Below are 17,935 nucleotides of genomic sequence, written 5' to 3' on the forward strand. Positions count from 1 at the left end.
GTTCCCGTTTCTCCACATCCTCTCCAGCATCTATAGTCTCCTGATTTGTTCATTTTGGCCACTCTGACTGGCATGAGGTGATATCTGAGTGTGGTTTTGATTTGTATTTCCCTGATGAGGAGCGACGTTGAGCATCTTTTCATGTGCCTGTTGGCCATCCGGATGTCTTCTTTAGAGAAGTGTCTATTCATGTTTTCTGCCCATTTCTTCGCTGGATTATTTGTTTTTTGGGTGTGGAGTTTGGTGAGCTCTTTATAGGTTTTGGATACTAGCCCTTTGTCCAATATGTCATTTGCAAATATCTTTTCCCATTCTGTTGGTTGCCTTTTAGTTTTGTTGGTTGTTTCCTTTTCTGTGCAGAAGCTTTTTATCTTCATAAGGTCCCAGTAGTTCATTTTTGCTTTTAATTCCCTTGCCTTTGGGGATGTGTCGAGTAAGAGATTGCTACGGCTGAGGTCAGAGAGGTCTTTTCCTGCTTTCTCCTCTAGGGTTTTGATGGTTTCCTGTCTCACATTCAGGTCCTTTATCCATTTTGAGTTTATTTTTGTGAATGGTGTGAGAAAGTGGTCTAGTTTCATTAGTCTGCATGTTGCTGTCCAGTTCTCCCAGCACCATTTGTTAAAGAGACTGTCTTTTTTCCATTGGATATTCTTTCCTGCTTTGTCAAAGATGAGTTGGCCATATGTTTGTGGGTCTAGTTCTGGGGTTTCTATTCTATTCCATTGGTCTGTGTGTCTGTTTTTGTGCCAATACCATGCTGTCTTGATGATTACAACTTTGTAGTAGAGGCTAAAGTCTGGGATTGTGATGCCTCCTGCTTTGGTCTTCTTCTTCAAAATTCCTTTGGCTATTCGGGGCCTTTTGTGGTTCCATATGAATTTTAGGATTGCTTGTTCTAGTTTCAAGAAGAATGCTGGTGTAATTTTGATTGGGATTGCATTGAATGTGTAGATAGCTTTGGGTAGTATTGAAATTTTGACAATATTTATTCTTCCAGTCCATGAGCAGGGAATGTCTTTCCATTTCTTTATATCTTCTTCAATTACCTTGATAAGCTTTCTATAGTTTTCAGCATACAGATCTTTTACATCTTTGGTTAGATTTATTCCTAGGTATTTTATGCTTCTTGGTGCAATTGTGAATGGGATCAGTTTCTTTATTTGTCTTTCTGTGGCTTTATTATTAGTGTGTAAGAATGCAACTGATTTCTGTACATTGATTTTGTATCCTGCAACTTTGCTGAATTCATGTATCAGTTCTAGCAGACTTTTGGTGGAGTCTATCGGATTTTCCATGTATAATATCATGTCATCTGCAAAAAGCGAAAGCTTGACTTCATCTTTGCCAATTTTGATTCCTTTGATTTCCTTTTGTTGTCTGATTGCTGATGCTAGAACTTCCAACACTATGTTAAACAACAGCGGTGAGAGTGGGCATCCCTGTCGTGTTCCTGATCTCAGGGAAAAAGCTCTCAGTTTTTCCCGATTGAGGATGATGTTAGCTGTGGGCTTTTCATAAATGGCTTTTATGATGTTTAAGTATGTTCCTTCTATCCCAACTTTCTCGAGAGTTTTTATTAAGAAAGGGTGCTGGATTTTGTCAAAGGCCTTTTCTGCATCGATTGACAGGATCATATGGTTCTTATCTTTTCTTTTATTAATGTGATGTATCACGTTGATTGATTTGCAAATGTTGAACCAGCCCTGCAGCCCAGGAATGAATCCCACTTGATCATGGTGAATAATTCTTTTTATATGCTGTTGAATTCGATTTGCTAGTATCTTATTGAGAATTTTGGCATCCATATTCATCAGGGATATTGGCCTGTAGTTCTCTTTTGTTACTGGGTCTCTGTCTGGTTTAGGAATCAAAGTAATACTGGCTTCATAGAATGAGTCTGGAAGTTTCCCTTCCCTTTCTATTTCTTGGAATAGCTTGAGAAGGATAGGTATTATCTCTGCTTTAAACGTCTGGTAGAACTCCCCTGGGAAGCCATCTGGTCCTGGACTCTTATTTGTTGGGAGATTTTTGATAACCGATTCAATTTCTTCGCTGGTTATGGGTCTGTTCAAGCTTTCTATTTCCTCCTGATTGAGTTTTGGAAGAGTGTGGGTGTTCAGGAATTTGTCCATTTCTTCCAGGTTGTCCAATTTGTTGGCATATAATTTTTCATAGTATTCCCTGATAATTGTTTGTATCTCTGAGGGATTGGTTGTAATAATTCCATTTTCATTCATGATTTTATCTATTTGGGTCATCTCCCTTTTCTTTTTGAGAAGCCTGGCTAGAGGTTTGTCAATTTTGTTTATTTTTTCAAAAAACCAACTCTTGGTTTCGTTGATCTGCTCTACAGTTTTTTTAGATTCTATATTGTTTATTTCTGCTCTGAACTTTATTATTTCTCTTCTTCTGCTCGGTTTAGGCTGCCTTTGCTGTTCTGCTTCTATTTCCTTTAGGTGTGCTGTGAGATTTTGTATTTGGGATTTTTCTTGTTTCTTGAGATAGGCCTGGATTGCGATGTATTTTCCTCTCAGGACTGCCTTCGCTGCATCCCAAAGCGTTTGGATTGTTGTATTTTCATTTTCGTTTGTTTCCATATATTTTTTGATTTCTTCTCTAATTGCCTGGTTGACCCACTCATTCTTTAGTAGGGTGTTCTTTAACCTCCATGCTTTTGGAGGTTTTCCAGACTTTTTCCTGTGGTTGATTTCAAGCTTCATAGCATTGTGGTCTGAAAGTATGCATGGTATAATTTCAATTCTTGTAAACTTATGAAGGGCTGTTTTGTGACCCAGTATATGATCTATCTTGGAGAATGTTCCATGTGCACTCGAGAAGAAAGTATATTCTGTTGCTTTGGGATGCAGAGTTCTAAATATATCTGTCAAGTCCATCTGATCCAATGTGTCATTCAGGGCCCTTGTTTCTTTATTGACCATGTGTCTAGATGATCTAGCCATTTCTGTAAGTGGAGTGTTAAAGTCCCCTGCAATTACCACATTCTTTTCAATAAGGTTGCTTATGTTTATGAATAATTGTTTTATATATTTGGGGGCTCCAGTATTCGGTGCATAGACATTTATAATTGTTAGTTCTTCCTGGTGGATAGACCCTGTAATTATTATATAATGTCCTTCTTCATCTCTTGTTACAGCCTTTAATTTAAAGCCTAGTTTGTCTGATATAAGTATGGCTACTCCAGCTTTCTTTTGGCTTCCAGTAGCATGATAAATAGTTCTCCATCCCCTTACTCTCAATCTAAAGGTGTCCTCAGATCTAAAATGAGTCTCTTGTAGACAGCAAATAGATGGGTCTTGTTTTTTTATCCATTCTGATACCCTGTGTCTTTTGGTTGGCGCATTTAATCCATTTACATTCAGTGTTATTATAGAAAGATACGGGTTTAGAGTCATTGTGATGTCTGTATGATTTATGCTTGTAGTGATGTCTCTGGTACTTTGTCTCACAGGATCCCCCTTAGGATCTCTTGTAGGGCTGGTTTAGTGGTGACAAATTCCTTCAGTTTTTGTTTGTTTGTCAAGACCTTTATCTCTCCCTCTATTCTAAATGACAGACTTGCTGGATAAAGGATTCTCGGCTGCATATTTTTCCTGTTCAACACATTAAAGATCTCGTGCCAATCCTTTCTGGCCTGCCAAGTTTCAAAAGAGAGATCAGTCATGAGTCTTATAGGTCTCCCTTTATATGTTAGGGCACATTTATCCCTTGCTGCTTTCAGAATTTTCTCTTTATCCTTGTATTTTGCCAGTTTCACTATGATATGTCGTGCAGAAGATCGATTCAAGTTACGTCTGAAGGGAGTTCTCTGTGCCTCTTGGATTTCAATGCCTTTTTCCTTCCCCAGTTCAGGGAAGTTCTCAGCTATTATTTCTTCAAGTACCCCTTCAGCACCTTTCCCTCTCTCTTCCTCCTCTGGGATACCAATTATGCATATATTATTTCTTTTTAGTGTATCACTTAGTTGTCTAATTTTCCCCTCATACTCCTGGATTTTTTTATCTCTCTTTTTCTCAGCTTCCTCTTTTTCCATAACTTTATCTTCCAGTTCACCTATTCTCTCCTCTGCCTCTTCAATCCGAGCGTTGTCGTTTCCATTTTGTTTTGCATTTCATTTAAAGCGCTTTTCAGCTCCTCGTGACTGTTCCTTAGTCCCTTGATCTGTAGCAAGAGATTCTCTGCTGTCCTCTATACTGTTTTCAAGACCAGCGATTAATTTTATGACTATTATTCTAAATTCACTTTCTGTTATATTATTTAAATCTTTTTTGATCAGTTCACTAGCTGTTGTTATTTCCTGGAGATTCTTCTGAGGGGAATTCTTCCGTTTGGTCATTTTGAATAGTCCCTGGGGTGGTGCGTGGGACCTGCAGGGCACTTCCCATGTGCTGTGGTGCATAACTGGAGTTGGTGGGCGGAGCCGCAGTCAGACCTGATGTCTGCCCCCAGCCCACCACTGGGGCCACAGTCAGACTGGTGTGTGCCTTCTCTTCCCCTCTCCTAGGGGCGGGATTCACTGTGGGGTGGCGTGGCCCGTCTGGGCTCCTTGCACACTGCCAGGCTTGTGGTGCTGGGGATCTGGCGTATTAGCTGTGGTGGGTAGGCGAGGTGCACGGGGGCAGGAGAGGCAGGCTTAGCTCGCTTCTCCTTAGGTGATCCACTTCAGGAGGGGCCGTGTGGCAGCAGGAGGGAGTCAGACCCGCTGGCAGAGGGTTGGCTCCGCAGAAGCACAGCGTTGGGTGTTAGCGCGGAGCAAGCAAGTTCCCTGGCAGGAACTGGTTCCCTTTGGGACTTTGGCTGGGGGATGGGTGAGGGAGATGGCGCTGGCGAGAGCCTTTGTTCCCCGCCAAACAGAGCTCTGTCATCCGGGGGCTCAGCAACTCTCCCTCCCTTTGTCCTCCAGCCTTCCCACTTTCGGAGCAGAGCTGTTAACTTATGACCTCCCAGATGCTAAGTCGCACTTGCTGTCAGAACACACTCCATCCGGCCCCTCCGCTTTTGCCAGCCAGACTCGGGGGCTCTGCTTGGCCGGCAGGCTGCCCCTCTGCCCTGGCTCCCTCCCGCCAGTCTGTGGAGCGAGCACCGCCTCTCTGCCCTGCCTACCCTCTTCCGTGGGCTTCTCCTCTGCGCTTGGCTCCAGAGACTCTTTTCTGCTAATCCTCTGGCGGTTTTCTGGGTTATTTAGGCAGGTGTAGGTGGAATCTAAGTGATCAGCAGGACGCGCGGTGAGCCCAGCGCCCTCCTACACCGCCATCTTCCCTCCAATCCCTGGCTATTATTGAAAGTACTGCTATAAACATTGGGGTACAAGCGCCCCTATGCATCATCACTCCTGTATCTCTTGGGTAAATTCCTAGCAGTGCTATTCCTGGATCATTGGGTAGATCTATTTTTAATTTTTTGAGGAACCTCCACAGTGTTTTCCAGAGCGGCTGCACCAGTTTGTATTCCCTCTGACAGTGCAAGACGGTTCCCATTTCTCCACATCCTCTCCAGCATCTAAGGTCTCCTGATTTGTTCATTTTAGCCACTCTGACCAGTATGAGGTGGTATCTCTGTGGTTTTGATTTGTATTTCCCTGAGGAGGAGTGACGTTGAGCATCTTTTCATGTGCCTGTTGGCCATCTGGATGTCTTCTTCAGAAAAATGTTTATTCATGTCTTTTGCTCATTTCTTCACTGGATTATTTGTTTTTTGGGTGTGGAGTTTGGTGAGCTCTTTATAGATTTTTGATACTAGCCCTTTTCCGATATGTCATTTGCAAATATCTTTTCCCATTTCGTTGGTTACCTTTTAGTTTGTTGATTATTGTTTCCTTTGCAGTGCAGAAGCTTTTTATCTTGATGAGGTCCCAATAGTTCATTTTTGCTTTTAATTCCCTTGCCTTTGGAGATGTGTTGAGTAAGAAATTGCTGTGGCTGCGATCAGAGAGGTTTTTTTCCTGCTTTCTCCTCTAGGGTTTTTGATGGTTTCCTGTCTCACATTCAGGGCCTTCATCCATTTTGAGTTTATTTTTGTGGATGGTGTAAGAAAGTGGTCTAGTTTCATTAGTCTGCATGTTGCTGTCCAGTTCTCCCAGCACCATTTGTTAAAGAGACTATCTTTTTTCCATTGGATATTCTTTCCTGCTTTGTCAAAGATTAGTTGGCTATACATTTGTGGGTCCAATTGTTGGTCTCTATTCTATTCCATTGATCTGAGTGTCTGCTTTTGTGCCAATACCATACTGTCTTGATGATTATAGCTTTGTAGTAAAGGCTAAAGTCTGGGATTGTGATGCCTCCTGCTTTGGTTTTCTTCTTCAGTATTACTTTGGCTATTCGGGGTCTTTTGTGGTTTCATACAAATTTTAGGATTGCTTGATTTAAAAAGAAATAGTTCTCGGGGCACTTGGGTGACTCATTTGTTTGGACACCAGACTTTGGCTTAAGTCAACGTTGGTGGGTTCAAACTCTGCGTCAGTCTCTGTGCTGACAGCTTGCTCAGAGTCTGGAGTCTGCTTCTGATTCTGCATCTCCTTCTCTCTCTGCCCCTCCCACATTCACCTCTCTCTCTCTGTCTCTCAAAAATAAATAAATGTAAAAAAAAATAGTTCTCCTTAGTTCAACAATGGAGAATAATACCTTCGTCATCATCTGTCAAGTGTGAACTAACAGCAGGCAGGGATTCTCCTTAAAAATTCTGAATTCCTACTTAGCCTGGCATGTCTAGAGTCTCAGAATTTTTTTAAATTTGTTTTTTACATTTTTTTTTATTTTTGAGAGAGAGACAGAGTGCACGTGGGGGCGGGGCAGAGAGAGAGGGAGACAGAATCCAAAGCAGGCTCCAGGCTCCCAGCTGTCAGCACAGAGCCTGACACGGGGCTCGAACCCATGAACCGTGAGATCATGACCCAAGCTAAAGTCAGATGCTCAACCAACTGAGCCACCCAGGTGCCCCTGAGAAATTTTTTTGAAGATTTTATTTTTAAGTAGTTTCTACACCCACTGTGGGGTTCAAACTCACAACCTCAAGATCAAGAGCTACATGCTCTACTCAGTGAGCCAGCCAGGGGCTCCAGAGTCTCAGAAATTTTTTGTTGAATGAATGGCAATGAGGAGCAAACAAATGAAAGGAAATAATAGGTAAGTGGAGGCTTATAGCCCCACTACTTCAACAGGATTACACTGTGTTCTTTGCAGAACACACAAGAGCTGTCCTGGGGCAGGAGCAGAGTCATCTTTCTGCTCAAGGATCACTTTGAATGCCCAGCAGCTAGGGGATAGAGAGAAAAGCTGGGAGGTTTTTGTGAGTAGTCAGGATTGGGCTCTGATCCGCAAACTAGATCGCATCTGCTTATGTCAATTTCATTAATGAATTGTATAAATCACAGATATTATCAACGTAGATTAGAGATATAGAGCTGAGAAGGAGGTTCAGAATAGGATAGTTTTAATACTATGAAAATTATTATTAATAGAAATATTTGAGTATTAAGTGATGATATGACAGTAATTCTTCAAGGAAAAAATGGAACTAATTTGTGTTAAGTGCAGACTAGATGGCAGCCTAGGTTTTGGTATATTATTACATGAACTGGGCATTAGTTTAGTTAAGTTTAGTTTTGTTTTCTAAATACACACAAGGAATCTGAGGGCAAAGTAATTAAAACATCACAGGACAGTACTTCAAAGTGAAATATTTTTATCTGTACCCCTAACTATTATGAGGACAAGAAAAGTAGCCTCTTGTGTGGAGTGGAGGAGAGCAAAGAATGAAGAATAAATTTCCATTATTTTTTAGAGTCTAGAGTGGGGCCGGGTTTTACAAAGAGAGATACTCTCAAAATGTTTCTCAACCCCCTAGAGCAATTGTGTTGTGAGAGCCTGGATTTCTATCTTGGCATTCCTGTCCACTGGTGTGTGTGTGTGTGTGTGTGTGTGTATGGTGTGTGCACACACACGTGTGTGTTTGTGTAATATTTATAGGTTGCATCCTCTGGGAAATAAGACAAAAAGTGTATTGGGGAGTTACATGGAGACAGATCTAGAGCAGAAATTAGGAATGGCTAGACCATTATGCCACTGTTTTGCTCAGGCATTGCCAGGGGGGATGCTCCCCGAAGAGTAAGACCTTGACCCTAGAACTTTTCTGGCTTTGATGAAGCTGAAAGCTGGAGACTGCCAGCTAAACACAGTGTTTGTATCCAGGCAACAAGTTCTTTCTTAAAGTGGGATTTGAGAAGAATATCTCCAGTTCTCATTTCAGTCTGAGTGTATTTGGATCTCCTGGTATGTTTTTTGACCAATTCTTGAGAACATATGAATGATCATTACATCTTTATACAGCAAACTCAAATGGTTATCTCCAGATTTTGAAGGACATTGTACAATAAATCCAGTGTTTCCTCTAGAAGAGTGATTTTGATAATTTCATTCTTCTTTGGTTTTTCAGTGGATTTTTACATTTCTGAATCATCAGACTACAACTATGAAACTCTTGAAGTACATTTTTCAGCTGTAAACTCCTTGTAAATTTTTAATTTTAGCAGTATGGCTGGGATACCTGTTAGTATTTTTATTATGTTAATCAATATAAAAATTTAATTTCTATACCCATACATGTTTATTCAGATGTCCTAGACTTGATGCCAACCATGATTTAACTCATGCTATGAGAAGTGGAGGAGGGAATAATTTGGTTAATTAATTAGGTTACTTGTTTCACTGGTTTTGTAAAGAACTCCTGTTTTGGGATTAATGATACCTGAACTGAATCTGAGGGAGGATCACCAGATAAATGAAGAAGGAGCAAAGAACCCTAGAAAGAAACTTTTTTGGATCCAAGTGCCAAGGAATAGAATGTGTGACCTACTTGAGGGGAGAAAGTTTGCATAAGGAGATGAATGGCAAGTTAGGAGGATCCAGACTATAAAGCTTCCCCTATGATAAGGCAGTGTGAAGCAGCGGTTAACAGAATGGCTTCTGGCATCATAGAGACCTGGATTCAAATCCATGTTTTGTTATTTTCCAGTTAACAAAGATGCCTTTCAACAATTCCTCTACCTTCTAGTTTCCTCATCTGTACAACAATAGTTGTAATAGTACCTACTTTAAATATTAAATGATATAATGAGTGGAAAGTACTTATCTCAATGCCTGGCACATAGTAAACACTCATCATTAGGTAATTTAGAAAATCAGGACATACATGTCATTAATATTATAATTATTGTATATTTCGGTAGCCTTTTAACTACCTAAGAGTACATATTGAGCACTCATATACGTACATTACATTCCTTAAATACTAAAGCCTTTTCCCCTTTATACAAGACCCTCTCCCATGTTGAGGGGGCCTTCATGGTAGTCTGTAATCTGAACCGTGGGAGGGAGCTTCAGAAATTTGCCTTTAGTCCTGGAAGCAGATCACATTATTCTAATTACATATGCACATAGGTATGCATATTAAATGTCTCCACAGCACTCTTTGCTTTAGATTGCTTTCACAGAACCCCTTCAAGGAATAGTCTTCACCTGTCTACTTATTGTATTTTCTTTCCTATAAGTTAGTGAAGAGCCCATGGCTATAATCCTTAGGTAGTTAAGAAAAATAAACAATTCAAATGAGGTCTTTGGCCTATGTTTGTTTTCCTTGCCCTCTGATATTGAGGGATGACTCATGGCTTAGATTTATTCTCAAATGGGAAATGTCCGTAAAACTAGCAAAACACAGAGAGCCAATCAGCAGGGTAATAGATGGCAAGTTTTTGCCAATCACACTTTACTGTCTTTCACTTTTCCCCACCTACCCACCCCCATTCAGACTTGGCCCAGGATATGTGGTAATTTATGTGTCATTTCATGAGTGTTGGTTACTCTCAAATTGCAAGATGTTGGCAAATAGTAGGGCTGGCTGCCTGGTCTGGTCTGTGGTTCCTCCCTTTCAGTCTGTGCTCCTCTATTCCCTCCCAGTGCCACTTTCAGTGTGACTCTGAGTGTAGATCTGATCATTCAGTCTTCCTGCATCAAATCCTTCAGCGACTGACTCTTGCTTTCTAGGTAAAGTTCAGATATCTTAGCATAGTGTTCAAGACTCTTTCATATTTAGCTTTCAACTGCTGCCAGCTCCCCCCTGACATGCTTGCATATTGCATTCTTCACTGAGAAGTGCCAAGTAGACAGCCTGAGCTCTCCAGTCTAGGTGCCTTTGCATAACACTGGGGCCCTTCTTTTGTTTCCTCTCTAGTGATCACTTGTATTTCAAAACTAACTCAAGGGTTGTCACTGTTTCCTAAAAACCTTCCTTGACACCTCGCCTGACTCGGCTAGATTTGGATCCTTTTTTCTCTGTTCCCATAGATACCTGAATAAACCTTTTTTAAAATAAGTTTATTTATGTATTTTGAGAGAGAGAGAGAGAGAGAGAGAGAGAGAGAGGGAGGGAGAGAGAGAGAGAGCACCAATAGGGGAGGGAGAGAAAGAGGGAGAGTGAGAATTCCAAGCAGGCTCATCACTGTCAGCACAGAGCCTGATTCAGGGTTTGATCCCATGAACTGTGAGATCATGACCTGACCCAAAATCAAGAGCAAAGCTGGATGATTAAGTGATTGAACCACCCAGCCACCACCCCCTGAATAAACCTTTTTAACAGTAATTAGGACAAATTTGTTGGAAGATAGTGACATTCATAATTTGAGACAAGGAGAGGGCAGAGAAGATTGTAGTATGATTAATAACCAGAATTAGAGACAGAAGCCTTGATAAGAAAGAAATAAAGGAAAAATTAAAGATAATATCATAATATTCCTGAATATTTTGGAGACCCAGTGAGAAGGACTACAGTACTTTCTGTTTAATGCATTTGCCCAGCCCTGCCTTGTACAAATATTATGGAACAGGTAAAAATCAGCAGAGGGCCTCTGTTATACATGCATATATAACATAATACTCAAAGTAATAATTGGTCACATTTCTCATGTGGCCTCATTTTTGGATATTGCCTTTGAGCCTGGCATGAGGAATAAAATATACTCCCCTCAGGCAGATGGGAAAGCTGACGTATTCTCATTCATATTGGACCACATCTTAAAGTTAGTAGGCGGCAGAGTTGGGAATACTGGATTCTGTCTGTAGTGGTTATAGGGATAGCACCAAGGGCACCTTGGTGAATCAATGAAGATCAGGTAGGCTGAGATGAAAACCTCCAGTGTGGTTTGACAGCCCTGTATTGCTTAGCATGACCGGCTCAACTGTGGAGGCCAAACCTAAGGGGTGGCTAGGCTGTCCTGATGTATCTTAAAATGTCCTGTTCATTTTCTAATTCTAATGACCATAGGGAGACTGTAGGTCATTGGAGGGAATGGAGGAGAGAGCTCTGTATTAATGTATTTTAGTTTTCTTTGCTGTTGTGGTTTTCCTACCCATGTGTGAGCAACTTAATGCAGAGATCCTTTTTCTTTAATTCTTTATTCCCTAATGTCAGATTTAGTAGGTAGTGTATGGAAGGAAATCAGTGTTTCTTGAATGGTTTTCAATGAAGGTGGTTTATCAGTCTTTTGGATAGAGTCTGATGCTAAAAGAAAAATTTAGATCTCTCTTGACTGTAGATGTCCAGATTTGTAGATTTGGAAGGAAATATAGAAGTTGGGCAGTCCACTTTCATATGTTAGTGACCATTTCATGTCTAGAAGCCACACTTCAGTTTGCCCACTTTCCATCTTTATAGTGTAGCTTTCTCAGAACTGAATGACTTAGATTCATGGAATTAGAGATTGATGAGGGTTTTGGGTGTTCTAGTAGTCTACTTTCTCACCCAATAAAGGACTACTGTTTACAGATCTTTGCACATTTTGGGGGTTGGACATCAAGCAGTGTGATGAATGAAGTATCTTCTACTTGTGCCCAGGATGATGGCAGTGAGACAACACATGAGGCCTGTTGTCCAGGATTCCAGCTGAGGACCAGAACAATAGGTCTTTTCTGAAAATGTTTCCTGGGCTTTTTGGCTGCTATGTTTCAAACCAAAATATTGAAATGTGGCATATGGCCAATATTTATAGCCTGTTTTGCCAAGGAACCTTCACAAAGCTATTACCAGGAGGATATTCATGATTACTACCATTGCAATAAAAAAAAGGAATTCATTTGAGAAATAAACCTCTGGGCTCAGTAAACAAAAACACAAGGATATCCAGAAGCCTGGGTTACCTTTGCCAAATTCTCTCTCATCATCAGGCAATTGCCCAAAGAAATCCTGACTTCCAGCCAACTTGGGTTTCATAGAGAAATACTCAGACCTCATATGTTTTAACTTCCTTCTTTCTTTCATGAGTGCCTTAAAAAAATCTTTATAGAAAGAGTTCTGTAGATTTAGTATTCCTAAATCCATAGTATTATAAATAGAGTCCTTAGATTGTAAGATAGGGACATATGATCAATTTTCTCATCAAATACTCTGATTAAGTAAAGCTGCCAATATATTTTTGCCTTGTCAAGACTCAGAGCTGCTCAGGGATGGGGGATAATTTTCCTGGGTATAACTGTGACTCTTGGGGTCAGCTAAAAGGATTCCAAAGCTTATCTAGTTTTTATCCCTAAACCGGTTTCCCTTCATTGCAATAACATGTCCTCAGTATGGGGACTGTTAAATATATAGCATTCACATTCACAAATGGAGTTGCCAAAGTTGAGATTCATCAAGCAAGTGGTATGTTGGAGTTGGCTTATGAGAGCTAATCATTAATTTTTTCAGGAATTTTGAGAGCTGGTTGCTGGCTTTGGTAGGGGTATTTACAACATGGAAATTGTCAACTGCCACAAATCAGGGCTTTTAACTTTTTATTATGTGAGAGCATGCCACTGAATTCATTCACATACGGATACATTCCTTCAAGGCTTTGTTAAATTGGCGGCTCCTCTTTGAGGCTTTCCATGATCCACCAGCCTGGTCTAAGCCCCTCTTCCATTAGTACTTTACTTTGAAACTCTTTTAAGAGATAAGTCATTTTCAACAATAAAGCCTGAATATCAACATGTTTTATTTTCTTCCTGGAATCTTAGCTTATTGAGTTTTAGATTGCTATCTGTTTTTATTTTTTTTTAAACTTTATTGTGTTTGTATGGTGCCTTGCAGGTTTAGCACTCAAAATATTTTTGCAAATTGTCTACAAATAAAATTAGCCCACCAGTGAGCCAAGATTCTAGTTATGCTCACTTACACCATTGCTACCATTAAAACTTTGGTTGAGATACTACCAGTGGGAACCAAAGCAGCATCAAATATTGAAATGACACGTCCTCCAAAAAAGATGGGTGTGGGTTTGGAGTTGGAGTAGAGTGACAGTCCCTGTATTTAGCTTTATCTGCGATAACACTTCTTATCTTTTTAAGGCTAGTCACTTGCTCCATAGTGTGGGTTATAAAATTGCTGTCACTAGGGAAGGGGGTAGGAAGGAATATGCTATCAAACTGATGAATTACTTCAGGAGGCACACAGTGAAAAAGCATTACACTTTTATTTTTTGTTTTTGGTGGAGGCAAGATAGGACAGCTAAGCATGCTTAAAGAAAGGTGGAGGATTCAAACAAGAGTAATTGATCAAATGTAAATGATTCAGTCATTTCTTCAGTTATTCATTCAACAAACATGTATTAGATGAATAATACATTCCAGATTTTGTTTTAAAGTCTGGAGGATATAAAGATAAATAAGAACTTGTGCATCTCTGAGGAAATTGCAATCTATTAGAAGTGGAAGCTAGGGGAAATGTATTTAGGAAGAGATTTCCTCTAAATTATAGAAAATGTAAGAGCCAAATCGAATGGCAGATTGAAGGACCAACAGGTAACAGCTTTAGAGAGTGAATTGTGTTATGTCTAATAGAGAAATACACAAAGTACTTTTTTTTTCCTTTGTGTAATTGGACCTGAGTCTAGAGGGAGATAGAGAGAGAGAGAAAGAGAGATAAGAGTGTGGGTTTGAATAGATCCTCCTTCCTCTTGCCTAGATTTAGACTTCCAAAGACATATATATATATATATATATATATACACACACACACACACACACACACACACACACATACAGAGAGAGAGAGAGAGATGCTATTTATACCCAGTGACACCATTAGTGCTGAAGAGCTTAGCTACATGGCTAGTAATTAGGAAGAGGCAATGAGGAAACCTGTTTTCCCGAGGTCTTTGCCCTGCTTTACTACCCCAACTTTAGTCTGCCCACTTGTGTAATGGCGATAGCCATAGCAATTCTCTTCTGATAGTGGCACAGAATAAATCACTGAGAGCTGTTTTGCACTTGCCCAGGGACTTTCAAGAGAGGATCTCAAAGTGAATCTGGGCTGCTGTGTGCCACAAAGAGGACCAACATTTCTCTTTGGCTTTAAAGGATGTCCCGTTGTGAGAATGAACTTTGGGTTTTATCTCTCCCTTTGAAATAGAATACATCAAAGTGAGACATCTGAAGCCAAAGACACAATGATCTCCAATCCAAAGCCAAGTTCAAAAACACAGAGATGAGTTGTGTTATTATGAAATTGTATTTGCTGCCTGAGATGGGGGACAAAGAAAGATTAACTTGCAAACATAAAGCAGGCCTTGAAATTCCTATTAGTCTCGGGCCCCAGGGCACATACTTTTACAGCAGGACACTTACTTTTTTTTAGAAGTGGAGGAACAATAGCATGTGTAACACATGAGACCCCCTCCTCTTTTTTTTTTCCTCTCAGTCTGAAATGTAGTTATTAAGGCAAAATTTAGTAATGATTAGGTAGATGATGGATGATGAAAACCAGTTTTGGAAGGTTGTTATTGAGAGGTAAGTTCTTTGGGGGACCCAAGTTTGTGCTTTTGAGGGCACATCCGGCGTTAGGCATTGTAAGTACGGCAATGACTTTCTGCATGCCAACTTTCTAAAGTGTGATTCCAAGCAAGGTATACCTCCCTAATTGTAACTGTGCTCAAAACCTTAAGTCATAATTAAATTATGTATGTATCAATCCTCTTAAAGGATAAATACTTTCTAGACCAGCTGGATTTCAGTATAGGGAAAATAATTTCAAGTATATCCATTTTTTTTAAATTCCTTGTCAAGTATTACTCTATTTTGTGCTCTAGTAATACTGGAATAGTTTATTCATGCTACATTCCACATTCACCACATGGGGCATGTAAATTTTTAATTCCTGGATCATACCACCTTCTGGTGTCTTAATTTGGGCTCCCTAGGCTCAGACCCTGACACGGGGATTTGAATGAAAAGAGTTGACTTGGGAAGTGCAGAGGGCACAGGAAGGTGATGGTGACAAAGCACAGGGAAAATGAGATAGTGGATGGTGATACAGTGAAGGGAAGGCAGCCAACCCAAGGGACCCATCACGCTGGCTCGCTGCAGTTCCCATTACCATCCGTACCGACCAGCCTCGTCTTCCTCACTGGTAACCAAATTCATACATTGTAGGATTGTTTTAAAGAAGAAAGGATGCAAAGCCAATTACTAGGGACCTGGTGCACAATGACGGTCTATTATAATGAGAGAATAAATGATATTTTCATGGATCTTCTGGAGATAGATAGACATTGGCTTGAAGGCAAAATTATTGTGTCATATCAGGGAAATGGAAAGAAAATTCATGTTTTATATCTTTTCCCTGAATCTGTAGCCCAAAGATCTGAGGATCTTCAATTACTAATTGCTTTCATTTGAACACATTAAACATTTTACAGGAGCTGTTTGAGATTTTACAACTCTTTCTCATCTCATGTTGAGAGTGAAAAGGCATGCTTTCAGAGATGAATTGAGTCTCCCTAAGCATGAATGAGAGGAATGGAAGAGGTTCCCTTCTGGCATCATTTCAGAGATTAGTAATTTTTGAAACCCTGATGATGGAGGAAGTGCATGCGAAGCCTTTTCTTTCCCTTTTGTCCAGTCTAAATGCAAATTTGAACTTTCATGGCAGTTTGTGTGCACATTAATGCCCATGCTCTGTCACCCTGGAGAGTGCTTTAGAATTCCTAAATTTGGTTGGGTGGGTAACTTAAGGAAGGGGTCATTGCATGACATAGGCCCCATTTCAGACGTACAGTGCACGGAAGTGGCCATCCACGGACGGAGCTTCATTGTATCCCAGGGATGGCGACCTGGCTGAGGGCAGGGGAAAGGAGTGTCAAAGGCTAGCAGCTGGTCAAAAGTAGCCTCCAGCATGTCTCCCTCAAGATGGGAAAATGTAGGGAAAGAAGAAAGGGTAAGAGTACACCATGGCCTAATTAGCATTTGCTTCTTGTAGTCCTGGAAATGTCAGTCACCAGTTGGTAGCAAAATAAAGATGTAATGTTAGTGATAATGAATTAAATTGTGGCCATTTGCATTGGAATGCCATGATAATGATCTGAAATTACCATTGTATATATTCCCCTTGACAGTTCAAAATTGGACTCTAAGCTAATAGTATTTCGGATGAACTTTAAACCAATGAAATTGCTTTGAGTACACTCCTTTTGGCAAGCCATGTGGGTTTGAGAAAGTTAATTTACCTCTGTTTTGTTCAAGCTGTTTGGTAATTGATGAACATACCATAAAAGTTTTAATGAATAACCACAGGGACCATTTAACTTATTTACTAGGTAAAAGTGAAATGTACTTGATTGCCCTCCCTAATCTGCCTCTCCAAATGGAGCCAACCCAGAATAAATACTGTCTTTTGTACGTGTGTGCCATCTTTGCTGCACAAAATATCGCAGGCAAATATTTTCAGAAAGTCTGAATGGAGGAGTTGCATTTTCTCCCATTAGCTTCGATTTATAGTTCTGCTGCAAGCGTTAGACATTGCTTAGGGAGGACTTATGTCTGTGTGCGTGAGGACTGGAGGCTGTGTTGCAGTGGGGTTTTGTAGCAACCCACAGAATCAGCACACATCTTCCCAGCATCTGTTGTGTGAATAACTCTCCGGCAACACGCCATTATTGTGAAGCAGTTAAAATAAGAGCCAAGCTTTCTTTTTCTTTCTTTTTCTTCTTCTTTTTTTTCCTGGCCTCCCGGAGTCTAATTACACTCTAGCATCCTTTCATAAGTAGAATCTTATTATAGGATAAGTGCCCATGTGTATCTTAGTTTCCCATTAAATCCTGTTCCTCATGCCTTTGCAGAGTGTTTCTCACAGTACAGCCACAGGTGAACAAAGAAGGTTGCGCCGAACTAGCGACAGAGTCCAAATATGTGTTCTGCCCCATTCATGCTGCTTTGCCAGATGCTGGTAAGGTTTCTAGCCTTATCACTTAACTGGCCAGGCCTTTTGGGGAGCTTTAATTCAGATCCTTCTGCCTCAGTTTCCTCATCTGGAATTATGAACCGATGATAGTGAAAGTCTGAGGAACTCCCATAAAACACATGATGTGGCGCCTAGAGCAGAGGCTCTCTCCTGGAAGGCCTCGTTCGTCGTGGACTCTGGACCCCACTCCCAGAGATGCTGATCCAGTAGGTCTGGGTGGGGCTCGAGAATTTGCATTTCTAATAAGGTCTCAGGTGATACTAGTCCAAGGGACCACACTTTGACAATCACTAGTCTAGAAGATAAAAGATACCTGAGAATTTTGATTTTCTTCTTCCATGGCTGGAATAAGTTGCTACATCAGTATAAGCCCCTAAAAGGCCCTAGTGATGTTTTATTCCCCCATAATATCTACCCACCTGGAAACTAACATAATCAGTATTGAGGAGTGAATTAAATGGAGCTTCTGGAAGCTCTAGAAACAACATAAAAAACACTGTTGTCTACTTGGTCAGTGAACAGAAACCAAAGCCAGACTGCTTACGATATGACCCCATCTCTGCCTCTTATTGATATATGTCCATGGGCATAGTTGTCCTTGGGCAAGTTTTAAACTCCTCAACCTCTGTTTGCTCATTTATGAAATGGGTATAGTAAT

Source organism: Lynx rufus, unplaced genomic scaffold, assembly GCF_022079265.1.
Source record: "Lynx rufus isolate CCGP_SWC_20201006 ecotype Redwood Valley unplaced genomic scaffold, mLynRuf1.p SCAF_16, whole genome shotgun sequence".
In the NCBI taxonomy this organism is placed as follows: domain Eukaryota; kingdom Metazoa; phylum Chordata; class Mammalia; order Carnivora; family Felidae; genus Lynx; species Lynx rufus.